The sequence below is a fragment of the Podarcis filfolensis genome, assembly GCF_964270895.1.
Source record: "Podarcis filfolensis genome assembly, chromosome: 3".
In the NCBI taxonomy this organism is placed as follows: domain Eukaryota; kingdom Metazoa; phylum Chordata; class Lepidosauria; order Squamata; family Lacertidae; genus Podarcis; species Podarcis filfolensis.
The window spans coordinates 115,616,266-115,629,659 of record NC_139606.1 but is presented as its reverse complement, the minus strand read 5'-3'; the positions used below and the strand labels follow the sequence as shown (position 1 = coordinate 115,629,659).

Sequence of the window (13,394 nt, the reverse complement as noted above, 5' to 3'; positions counted from 1 at the left end):
GGTGTACCAGGCAACTCCTACGAGGAATATTCAGCACAATTAACTAGGTTAATTTAGGGGGGAAGGGTGGGCAGAAGATTGATGCTGGGGATGTTCTAAAGGATAGTGATTGCCTACGCCTTGCAGGTGCCCCACTGCAAAGCAGAGACCTCTATTTTATTATTATCACACACTTGTATAAATAACTGGAACTTCTCAGCTTGATTCATCACTGATCAGCGTCCTTTCTGCAGCAGCCTCGAGTTATCAGAGGGAGCTTCAACCATGAGATTCCTCTCCCTTTTTCTTCTTCCTTTGCTGTTGCTGGCCCTGGCCAGCCAGGCTGAACAAGGTAAAAAGAAAAAAGGGAAAAAAGAGACTCCGATTTTTAAAAAAGTCTTTCACATATGGTAGACTTCTAAAGGGGTAAAAGAGTATTGGGAAATGATCCATAATAAATTGAATTTTTTTTCTTAAAGTACTTCCCCCCAAAAAGCCCTTTCTGTTGGGGATAATTCAGACTGGTTCCCAGGTTTCAAAAAAGGTTCTTTACTGCGGCCCATGTCTTCTTAGCCCCCAAATGGAAAACGAGTGACGTCCCAACCAAAGAAGAATGGCAGCTTAAGTTGATGGAACATGCACAGCTTGCAGATCCAACTTATAGAGTAAGAGAACAAGAAGAACATTCGTTTAAAGAAGATTGGAAAAAGTTTATTGAATATACAGTATGGGGGGAAATTGTGTAATATTTGAAAACGTTGGCCGCATTAAGATAAATTCAACAGTGTAAATAAGTTATGATGGATGTGCTGAATGGTATAGTTTATGCAAAATATGCAGGGATTTATGATATGTAAAATTAACCATGTAAAGAGAAGAAGGGAAGTCATTCATATCTCAAGAAGGTAAAAATGAGTATTTTAAATTGTAAAACAGAAAAATTATATATATAAAAAGAAGGAAAGTTGCTCATATTGATTAAGTGCAAAGGGACGTTGAAGTGAGTGATCGATAACTCTCATATATATATATATATATATATATATATATATATATATATATATGTGAGATATATATATATATATATATATATATATATATATATATATATATATAAAATAATAACAACATTGTATCCAAATAAGCCATACTCAGAGTTGACTCACTGGAATCTATGAGCTTATGTCATACCCACCAACATTTATCTGATGAAAATAGGGATGTTGCAAGGGAAAGCGGGACATTCTGGGATCAAACCAGAAACCAGGACAACTTCCATTTGTTAACATTCAATGAGTATATCTTGGTTAGATATACAATCCATATATATGCAATGTTCAGGGGAATATGAATTGAGTGGTTAATTTGGACAATAACCAGCTATTGTGCACAGTCACCATGTCTCGTGGACAATGTACATGTACTTCTTCTGCGAAGAGGGAATTGTGCACAATTCCTGGTCAATATATATAACCCCCCTGCAGGCCTCATAATGACTGAATTTTGTACATTCTTTGGCCATTATGCATAATCCTCAACAGGCCTTATGTTGCCAGTCTTGCCCATCTGACGTTCCTGCCACTATACCCAAACCCCACTGAGCTCCACATGCCTTACCCCACACACAACTTGAAAAGGAGCAGCAATGCTTGGGCATTGGGAAACCAGGTGTGCAAGCTCATCCCACCAGGATCACCCCAGGATCAACTGCTGCTGAGCAATATTTCATTGGTGGGGTGGGGGTGGGATCAGAGGCCTGGGCGATGTATGGATACCAAAATTGGTTTGAAGTCCAGACTGTGACAGCGGTTTCATAATTTTTGACCAGGCAATCTATTGCGAATTCCCACTCACCAGGGGTGCAGGCAGTTTCTGAAGTCCTTGCCACTGAGGGCGCTGAGGAAATGAATGAGAAATGCCCCACTTTACTCCAAAGTAAATGGCTGCTTCCTGCCTGCCCAATTTGCAAGGCATGAGCCTGTGCTGCCTATCAGCTGGTTTTGCAGAGCGGCCAAAGACAAATGCACTTCATGTTAGGCAGTGAAACTGGAGATTTAGCAGGAGGGAAACCATGAGCCAAGTCGTACAGAAAGGCAGGTGCCCTGCATTTCTGAAGGGGGAGGGGACATTTTTTTCCTGTGGGTGTCTGGTCCCCACCCCTGCTGCTGCTGCCTGGCACTCTGACTCTGGTCTTAGCTAGCAAAAGCAGGAGCCAAGTCACATGGATCTTGTTGCCTAATCGCAAAAAGAAACATCTCACTTTGCTGCTCGGGAATCTCCCTCCCTCCCCAGCCAAGCTTAGCTGATTAGCCCTAGGCGCATTTTCTTTTAACCTTCCACGCGGAGGCCCCACTAACCATTTGGTTCTCTATTTCTTCCAGCGGGCAAGGCTTGTGAGAGGATGAGAGGCTTTTGCGTCCATAAGAGTTCACACTGCCCCAGCAACGAAGTACTTCCGTTTGAATGTGGCGAGAAGAGAAAGTGCTGCAAAAAGTTAGACTCAGATGCGTAACCGTGGATAAGAGAAACCGAACTTCACATGGGGGAAAACAAAAAGTGCTTGTTAAAATTGTTAAAAGCATTGCATTCCACTCATTAAATGCCTGTCAGAAATAAGCATCTGAAGTGTTCATTGCAAGATAAGATTCAGTCCCAAGGATACTGTTGGATGTTCCTGGTGCTCCCTGCTCAGTTCTGAAGTTTCTCAGGCTCCTGGTGGCTTTTGCTATGCTGAGAAAGTTCGCAGCTGCATTTCCAATCAGCTGACATTTCAGTCTTCAAACAGTCTTCCAAGGCAGCCCATGTGTAGTCTGACCAGGAGATACCTAGAGTGTGTGTAATCATAGCCAGGCTAGCTCCTCAAAAAAGGACCAGAGCTGGTACAGTACACCACCCTCAGCTTGTGCCTCTAGTGACTGAGCTGGATCCAAAACGATCCCCGGGGTGTGCACCTGATCCTTTAGAGAGGGATCAAATCCAGAAAAGTTTGAACTCCACTTCTTGGCTAGATGTTGTTGTTGTTGTTTAGTCATTTAGTCGTGTCCGACTCTTCGTGACCCCATGGACCAGAGCATGCAAGGCACTCCTGTCTTCCACTGCCTCCCGCAGTTTGGTCAGACTCATGCTGGTAGCTTCGAGAACACTGTCCAACCATCTCATCCTCTGTCGTCCCCTTCTCCTTGTGCCCTCCATCTTCCCAACATCAGGGTCTTTTCCAGGGAGTCTTCTCTTCTCATGAGGTGGCCAAAGTATTAGAGCCTCAGCTTCAGGATCTGTCCTTCCAGTGAGCACTCAGGTCTGATTTCCTTAAGAATGGAGAGGTTTGATCTTCTTGCAGTCCATGGGACTCTCAATAGTCTCTTCCAGCACCATAATTCAAAAGCATCAATTCTTCTGTGATCAGCCTTCTTTATGGTCCAGCTCTCACTTCCATACATCACTACTGGGAAAACCATAGCTTTAACTATACGGTTTTTATAATAGCCTGGTGGAAAAGACATACACTCAGAATTAAAGCATCCTGAGTCCCAAAACTGAATGGATCCCATAGTCCTCCTACACACACACACACACACACACACACACACACACAATCACTCCTGTTTACCTACCCACTCTGCTTTCTTAATCCAAGCAGTATAACTTAGGAGAGGAGAGTCATTTTGTTGCTCCTCTTGCTAAAAACATAGGAATCTGAAACCTTACAGCAAACCATCCAGAGATCTACCAGATCGGCTTCGTTTTGCCTAGTGGTATGCCCTGCCCTGGATGCTGAAATCTGTGTGAGATGGCATCTTGCAGGACCCTGCAGCGTAAATGCCACAGGGTCAGCCAGGAGCACTTCCTGGTCTCTCAGGTAGGAATTGAACTACTGAGAACCCACTCAGAGGCAATAGCAATATAGGGTTGTTTTCAACCAAGTCCTAATCAGAGCAGACCCATGGAAGTTAATGGGCCTAAGTTAGTCATACCTTTCAGCTTCAATGGGTCTACTCTGAGTAGTACTAGCACTGAATACCACATAGGGTGCACAGTGTCAAAAGCCAATGAAAGGTCCAAGAGAAAGAGCAGGCTAGCATTCCATTAATTTCTCTTCCAACAGGGCCACAGCTTAGTGGTAGAGACCTTAAAACATAGAATCATAGCATCTTCGAGTTGGAAGGGGCCCAAGGGTCATCTAGTCCAACCCCTTGCAATGCAGGAATCTGTGCTAAAGCATCCATGACAGATGGCTATCCAACCTTTGTTTAAAAGACTCCACCAAGGGAGACTGTTCCATAGTTGAACAGCTCTTAATGTCAAACAGTTTTTCCTTATGTCTAATCAGAACCTCATTGCCTGCAACTTGAAACCATTGATTCAAGTACTGCCTTTCAGAGCAGGAGAAAACAAGCTTGCTCCATCCACCATGTGACAGCCCTTCAAATATTTGAAGATGGCTATAATAACTCCTCTCAGTCTTCTTTTTCCAGGCTAAACATTTCCAGTTCCTTCAAGAGTTCCTCATAAGGCTTGGCTTCTAGACCCTTGATCATTCTACAGTGGTACCTCGGGATGCAAACGGGATCCATTCCGGAGCCCCATTCGCATCCTGAATGAAACGTAATATGCGACGGCGCATCTGCGCGTGTGCGGGTTGCGTTTTGCCGCTTCCGTGCATGTGCATGACGTCATTTTGAGCATCTGCGCATGTGCAAGTGGTGAAACCCGGAAGTAAAGCACTCCGTTACTTCCAGGTTGCCGCGGAACACAACCCAAAAGCGTGCAACCTGAAACACATTCAATTTGAGGTATGACCGTAGTTGCCCTCCTCTGCACACATTCCACCTTATCAACATCCTTCTTAAATTGTGGTGCCCAGAACTGGGCACCATATTCCAGGTGTCTTGTGGAGTTCTTGACATCACACATCAAACTGAAGGGCTGAGACCTCTGAATTACCCTATTGCGCCTCATTATTCAGCCCCCACATAGAGCCTATGTGCACACCAATAAATAGTTCCGCAGTATCTTGAAGACCCATAGCATCCCTACCCATGAGCTGCCCCATAGTGTCAGAAGCTGGAGCCCATCTACTGTCTTCAAACCAGTGGATTTTTACTGCATTGGTGGCAGATGTTTCCTTCCTTTCTCATATGAAAATTTGTAGACCCACCAAAATTTTGTGGCTGAATGGACATTCCCGCACACTTGCAAGACTCTTCTTGCACCACAGATCACACTCTGCCTGCATGGCTGGCATGTTACCTGACCAGTCTTTAAAATGATGGCCATAAAACTCCACCTTGACCCTTGCTACAAGCTGGGCCAACTAAAGGGGTTATCATTAAATCACCCAATGCATCCGGAGGTTGATGGGTCCATCTGTTCACACCAGCAGGTGAAAGGTGCAGTGTACTGAGCTTCAAAATACAGCAATCCTGATTTTTCAGGCCAACCAGGGCAGTTGCAGCAATGCCCTTTCCTCTTCTTCTCAGGTTGTGTGGGGCATGGAAGCTGCCTTATTTTTAGAATATAAAAGCTCAGTACAGTCATACTTTGGTTTTGAAACAGGTTAGTTCCCGAACAGTTTGGCTTCCAAACACTGCAAACCCGGAAGTGTCAGGAATGTGCCCCCCCCAAGTGCAGCGGAAGAGTCGGCCTCAGAAATTGAGCAAGGAGCCGACTCTTCAGCTGAGAACTGTCTGAGTTCAGAGAAGACAGCCCAGGCTACCTCCTTCCCAGGCAAGACACTGTTAGCTCTCAAGGAGAGGAAGAGATGGAAGTCGGCCAAAGTGTTGCTAGGCAACCAGAAGATAAGCAAGTATCGGAGGCTGAGTCTTCTGCGGAAGAGCTACGCAAGTCTTGCAGTCCTTGAACGAGGAGATTGGAGAAGTTCAAAGAGCAATGGAAGGGAAGGAGACGAAAGGCTGGATTTTGGCGTTCTTCCTGTTGGGGGAAGGATAATGAGTCAGACTGAGCAACTAAGATTAATGAGAGCAGGCAGAACACCATGCTCTGGATATGTTTTTTCTTTAAAATAAACTTAACTAAAACTGATGACGAGTCTTTGCTGCTTATCAGGCTGCTTGCCTGCCAAAGATCATTGTAGGAAGTTACTGTTCCAGTTTGCGAACTATTTTTGGAAGCTGCATGTCCAACGGGGCTTCCGATTGGCTGCAGGAGGTTCCTGCAGCCAATCAGAAGCCGCACTTTGGTTTTCGAACGTTTTGGAAGTCAAACAGACTTCTGGAATGGATTCTGTTTGACTTCCATGTTACGACTGTATTGCCAACAATCTCCTTCAGTGGCTCTCAAGGGTTCCCAGTGGGGGTCTTTCCCACCCTTACCTGGACATATTAGGGATTGGACTGAGGACCTTTCGCATGCAATGGATGTGTTCTACCATTGAGCTATGTTCTTCCCCATATGTCAGGAAAGAGATCTGATGTGGCAACCATGGGCACCCCAGGGAAGTTTGGCAAAGGGGCGGAAGCGTGTGGTGCAAACTCTGAGGTTCTGTGGTTGCCTTCACACCGAATGGCAAATCATTATAAAATACTCCTAATGGAGGGGAGCCCAAAACATCCCAGCAAGTAACATGCATGCTCAATGGCCATGGTGGCTGGCTAAGTCAAACACAGAAATCGGGGGTGACCGGTTGGGAATGGGGGGTGGAATCAGAGAGATGGCCAAGACTGGCTGACTGGCTGGTACAGTGAACAAGTGCACTTCATAGAGCAACATGGTGCAGGCTGCACTATAATATATTTATTTTCCATTCTCTTGGCTTTACATTCCGTACCGTGAATGAAATCGCAGCCCTCTAATCTGTTTCAGCTGTTTATAGAAAAGTAAGATATGAGCCTGCTGGATCTGACCCATGGCCCATCTAGTCCAGCATCCTGTTCTCACAACAGCCAACCAAATGCCTGGGGGAAAACGGCAAATAGGATTTGAGCACAAGAACATACCCTGCTTTTTTGGTTTTTCAGCAACTGGTAATTCATGAGCTGTGAATTAATGATTTTTAGGAGTTATGTAGGAGTTTGTACTGAGCTCCATAGGGACGCAGGTGGCGCTGTGGTCTAAACCACTGAGCCTCTTGGGCTTGGCAATCAGAAGGTCAGTGGTTCAAATCCCCATGATGGGGTGAGCTCCTGTTGCTCTGTCCCAGCTCCTGCCAACCTAGCAATTCGAAAGCACATCAAAGTGCAAGTAGATAAATAGGTATCACTGTGGCGGGAAGGTAAACGGCATTTCCGTGCACTGCTCTGGTTTCCGCCACTGTGTTCTGTTGTGCCAAAAGCGGTTTAGACATGAGGGCCACATGACCTGGAAAGCTGTCTATGGACAAACACTGGCTCCCTTGGCTCATAATCGCTTTTGACTGGACTTAACCTTCCAGGGGTCCTTTACCTTTACCTGTACTGAGCCCCACTTGATGGAAACCACAGGAAGGGAGAGTGGAGTCTAGTGATGTTCCAATACTGTTCTGACACCTTCACCTTCCCTCAAGGTGATCTAAGAGATAAGATGAAAAGTCATCTCCCTCAATTATCTAAGTAATTTGTCTACCTCAGGCTGGGCAAGTTGCAATCTTTCCATCAAAACAGGACCAGTTCTTGCTCTCTCTCAGTGTGGAGTCCATGCTGATAATGAATTGTGCAAGCTCAGCATGGCAAACAGCCTTGAGTGCCCTCATTTCAACATTCCTTTGTCTCTAAATTCCTATACCTGTATATAGAGGGGATCTTCAATTTGTATCCAGATCCACCGTCACTTTCTCTTGAAGCTGCTTCTCGCTAGATGTCTTGAGATCTCAGAGAAAACTTTGGCCATGAAGTTCTTCCACATTTTCTTTGCTATGGTTGTTCTGCTCTTCCAAGTTTTCACAGGTAAGAGGGCAGCTCAGACTGGGGAGTTAAGGGGTGCAGATTAGTTGTTTAATGGAAGGGGATTTGGCCAAATAGAAAGCACTTTTTTGTTTAATGCTATGTCAGTGCTGCAATGCATTAAGATTCTTTGGTCCTAAGCACACATGGTTTGAAGCAGGTGCCACGGAAATCAATCTCATTTATTTCTGACTAAATCATAACTCAGCCTCCTTCAGGACAGTGTAACATCCGAAGGGCCACGGGTTCTGCAGACAGAATCAGCAAAAGTGTACTGAAGTGTGGGGGCAAAACTGTAGCTGTTTAAGACCACAGGGATTCCCATTGCCTGGTGTCCAAACTACTCACAGCTCTGAATTCACACCCTAGATAAAAACACTGAAATGATATGTTTATTTTCTGCAGGGGTGCACCTTATCCCCTGTGATGAGATGGGGGGTTACTGCGTGATAAAGCCTGCTCTATGCCCCGAGGGGCAAATACGTGGCTATTGTGGTCCAAATCGCAAATGCTGCAAGGCTTGATGTTGCTGCTGAAGAGCTCGGATCTGCAAGGACAAACGTTCACCCCTGATTTCCTGATGAAAACTAAGACAGATCTTCACTTGGAGAAGCAAGTCAAGGCTGCACTTGTACTAGACATCTCAGCGATCTCAGTGAGCCGAACTCATCAGCTCATCAAATAAACGTTCAAAATGTGGGTTTGACAATGTGTTTTTAATGTGTTCACCAAAAACTTAGCTATAACATGAAGTAGGGATGCGCAGAAGCTCTCTACCACTGTGCCTGCATGCACAGAAGCAGTCCCTCCGGTTGTGGAAACCTCGGGATCCAACTGGAGCTCCGGAATGGATCCTGTCCACAACCGAAGGTACCACTGTAGTTCGAAAGCATGCCAGTGCAAGTAGATAAATAAGTACCACTGTGGTGGGAAGGTAAACAGTGTTTCAGTGCTCCCTGGCACTCGTCATGGTGCTCCATGCACCAGTAGCTGCTTAGTCATGCTGGCCACATGACCCAGAAAGCTGTCTGTGGACAAACATCGGCTCCCTCGGCCTGTAAAGCGAGATGAACGCCGCAACCCCATAGTCGCCTTTGACTGGACTTTGTTGATTCAAGCCTTGTCTTCAGAGGAATTTGGCCACCCTCCAGGTGCCCGGCTTGAATCCTTGTGACCTCCTGTCTGCGACTCCCGGCAGGATCAAGGGAGGTCTCCAATCGGCGATTCTTCCCAACGTGAAAGAAGAACACAACCATCCCTCCTCCCTCACTCCCAGGGAGGGGAGAGAGACAGACAGAAATGTATTTACATGTCTTTATTTCTGTCTTTCCTCAGTGCAGAGAACAACATGTCTGCACTCTCTGATACCCAGCTGCAGAGAGAGAATAAACTCCACCCATGTACTTCCAGTACAGGGTCATGTGCCACTCTGAGCTAACATCCGGTGCTCGGAGCACATAATAGACTGTCCCTGGTTCCCACGGTACAGTCCCATAACATAAACATCCTGTTTGGCTTTCCAGCCATCTGGAGCACTCAGCAGCATTGCTCCTTTTTCGTAACAACCTCCCCCAAAAGAATCAATGCATGTTGCGGCAAGCAAAGCGTGATCCAGAGAAGAAAACAAACAGTTGTTATACACATAACACTCCCCTGTTGTTTCAGTTCCACCCTTGGAACTCCCCGCCACTGGTTTCCCCAGTGTACCTCTCTGGTTGTCTGGTTTCCAAGGAACGAGTGCATCTGCACTCCCTTGGCTAGCAACTCTCTGTTGTGTCTTTGTCTCTGACTTAGACACAGCTCCAACCTGTCCTCGGTTGTTTACAACAGCAACACATGCAACAGCTAAGTTAGCAAACTCTTTTGAGTACCTCTTAGGTGGTTGACCCTTTGTGACTCTCTCAGACCTGCGTATGAGGTGCTGATCCTCTCTGCTCACTGGTTCAGCCTCAGGACTCTTAGGAGAACCAGTTCCAATAGCAAACAGTGGTTCATCCTTCACCTGTGAAGGCCTATCCATTGTGTGAGACTTCCTCTCAATGACTGTGACAACTGAGCTCTCCGAGCTATCAGTGTCATCACTCTCAGTACCACTGTACTCTGTGAAATCATCATCATCAGAATCGTCCTCTGTGGGAAATGTGTGTACTATCACTCTCTCCTTTTCAGGAGCACTCTCTAGAAATTTTGTGAGAATCACCTGACCAGATTCAGACAAAATTACTCTGTAGAGACCCTTTTCATATCCCACAAAAACGCCTCTGGCATTCTTTACTCCACCTGGAGCTTCTGTCCTCACATGAGACCCAAAAACCTTGAAATGGGCAACAGAAGGTTTTCTCCGGAACAGTTTCTCAAAAGGAGAACTTCCCAACTCTTTTGAAACCTTTCTCACCCACGCATGACAAAACGACATGAGTGACTCCGCCCAGAACTCATGTGGCAGATGTGAACTAAGCAATTGCGCATTCATCCCCTTTTGCAATTCTTTGTTCACTTTTACACAGACACCCCTGTTCCACGTTTCCGCTGAAACAGCAATCTTATGTCTGATCCCCTTCTTCTGCAGGAACCTCTGGAAATCCTGTAAAAGAAAAATCTGCTTCTCATCTGTCAAAAGACAATCAATGTTAGCATCATGCATATCTTTAACTTTGTCACAAAACTTCTGAAACCTTTCCAAGGCTTCCTGTGGCCTCTTTAACACATAAACCCAGACAAAGTTAGAGAAATGATCCACACACACAAGATAATATCTTGCATTGCCTCTAGATGGTTCTAGAGGACCAATCACATCAGCATACACCCGCTGAAACGCTCTGTCGACCCTGGCCACCTTCTTGGCGCTCGTTTTGGTCACACCTGCAAGAGAAATCACGTTAGACTCAGAATTACATTCCATGTAATCACTTTGCTCAAAGTCCAACAAATACAGTCCACCTTTCTGTCTGGCAGAAAGATATAACTCTCCATCTTTGAAGATCTTGCAGCTCTTATCATCATAGGACAGTTTCAGTCCTTTCTTTGCAATCTGCGAAACACTCAGCAGATTGAACTTCAATTCAGGAACCAAGTAAACATTTTGTATTGTCAAGTTCAGACTCTTAAGATAGACAGTCCCTTTTCCGGTCGCTTCCAGCTTCTGACCGTTGGCTTGTTCCACAGCGAAGCTTTGCTTCTTAAACGTTGAAAAGAGTCCTCTGTGCGGGGACATATGAAAATTACAGCCCGTATCGATTACAAAAGAGTGTCCAACATCTGGCGTGGTTCCTTTTGCCATCAGGGCCTTTGCAGGTTTCACCGAAGACTTGGTATGACCTTTGCCTGCTGCCTCAGGCTTTGCTGAGCGGCCCTTCGCTCCTTTCGGCTGGCGTGGCTTCTTGCAGTTCCGCTGAAGATGCCCAGTCTGTCCGCAATTGTAGCATCGGACAACGTTCAAAGCTACAGCATCCTCTCCAGTAGCTACATCAGTGGGGGAATTAGAACTCCGTTCTTCCCTCCCCCTGTCCTTCACCTCCAGTGCAGCAAGCCTGTTGTGTTCATCCTGAACCACGGCACTCAGGGGCACTCCCCCCTTCTTGGCATCCATGCTGAACTCAAGCCTCAGCTCTCCACTCTCGAGCTAGTTAAAATCCAAAAGCTCCTTTTTTGAGCTGTTTTTCTGCCTCTCTCTCAGGCAATCTCCAAGCTTACAGTCTTACAGTCAAAACAACTTTCGCTTTCCCGGCTCTGACTGAGCCAGCCCCAGGTGTCAGTAGTTTTCCACTGCCCTGACTGTCGTTGCTTAGCAACCTTCCCCGGGACGGGAATCCTTATCTCACCACAGGAATTCCTGGTATGCAAGCCTTTCTTTCAGAGCTTGTTTTGCCAAACGCAGCTCTCTCGTGAACCAGAGAATAAATCATTCTGCATTCACACTTTTAGCCCGATATTCAGCATACCTTTTTGGGGCTCCGTTGCTTGGAAAACACCCCCTCTTGGTGTCAGCCGTCTGTTCAGCTTCTGGCTGCAATTGCAGACGTTATCTTCTTTCCTTGGTGCAGAGGATGGCACACGATCCATCAACCTCTCACCTCTCATGCTGATTCCCATGGATCAGATAACCAGCAGCTTCTGCTACCATATGTTGATTCAAGCCTTGTCTTCAGAGGAATTTGGCCACCCTCCAGGTGCCCGGCTTGAATCCTTGTGACCTCCTGTCTGCGACTCCCGGCAGGATCAAGGGAGGTCTCCAATCGGCGATTCTTCCCAACGTGAAAGAAGAACACAACCATCCCTCCTCCCTCACTCCCAGGGAGGGGAGAGAGACAGACAGAAATGTATTTACATGTCTTTATTTCTGTCTTTCCTCAGTGCAGAGAACAACATGTCTGCACTCTCTGATACCCAGCTGCAGAGAGAGAATAAACTCCACCCATGTACTTCCAGTACAGGGTCATGTGCCACTCTGAGCTAACATCCGGTGCTCGGAGCACATAATAGACTGTCCCTGGTTCCCACGGTACAGTCCCATAACATAAACATCCTGTTTGGCTTTCCAGCCATCTGGAGCACTCAGCAGCATTGCTCCTTTTTCGTAACAGACTTAACCATTCAGGGGTCCTTTACCTTACCTTTTTTTTACCTAAATTAATATGCATAGGAGCTTATTTCCTATAGGGGGGTTATTGGGTTACTGCTTTTGGTTTGATTTGATATGTTGTGGTCTTGTTGTGAACCGCCCTGAGGTATAGTTGAATAAACAACAACAACAACAACAACAAAAACAAATAATCCAGAGTAGAATAAGCCTGGCGAATTGTAGGCAGATACATCAAGAGGTTTTCACTCAGGATTGGACCCCAACCAGCATGGCTGATGCCATTTGTTCACTGCCAGAAACCTACAACCTGGATTTACCAAGGTGGGATCTTCATAAACCAGTATCTCAAGCAAAGGAGTGTTCAGACCGTGTTCAACTCAGTGAATGCAAGTTTTAAAAAGTGTAGGTTTTAAATCCGGTTCGTAACGCAGCAGCTCAAAAACATGGTGATTCAGTTGAGGCTATGGTGGTATGTTCTTGATAGGTTTCCTGTGACCTAAGCCGGTTATAGTCACATTTTTTACATTGGCCCAGGATGAATTTTGGCTGAGACATTGCAGACAAAGGCGGTCCTGTGTCTGCCAGGTGTACACACCAAACCTTTTTGTTTGTACAGTATAGGCACAATGCATTTTGATCTTTTGTTTTCTCCTTGTCTGTCTTGATCAAAGGCAAACAGGTCACCTTATCTGGGCTCTGACCCCAGATCCATCAGGGTGTGACACTTGGAACTTCCATAACCACATGCTTATTCCTCAGTAACTGCCCCTTAAATTCTGTATCTGTGACCACCCCTCCCAAAGAAAGCTTAACAATGAACAGATACCTACCAGTCTGTTTGGTTAGTGTTAAGTCCAACACTGAGACCAGAGATCCTAAGTTGTGGATTGATTACTCTGAGTGCCAGATAAGAAGACCCTGTTAGATCAGAACAATGGCCATCCGGTCTAGAATCCTGC

At 45.9% G+C, this 13,394-nt stretch overlaps 1 protein-coding gene and 1 long non-coding RNA gene across 3 annotated transcripts in view; both read left to right on the top strand.

Moving 5' to 3' along the window:
- LOC310758748 (uncharacterized protein) overlaps nt 1-13,394 on the top strand; it is a 299,601-nt gene that overhangs the window by 169,410 nt on the left and 116,797 nt on the right. The window lies entirely within an intron of this gene.
- Nucleotides 103-2,595, top strand: LOC310759235. Its single transcript, XR_014546280.1, has 2 exons — nt 103-331; nt 2,361-2,595. It is a non-coding gene; the product is annotated as an uncharacterized lncRNA (long non-coding RNA).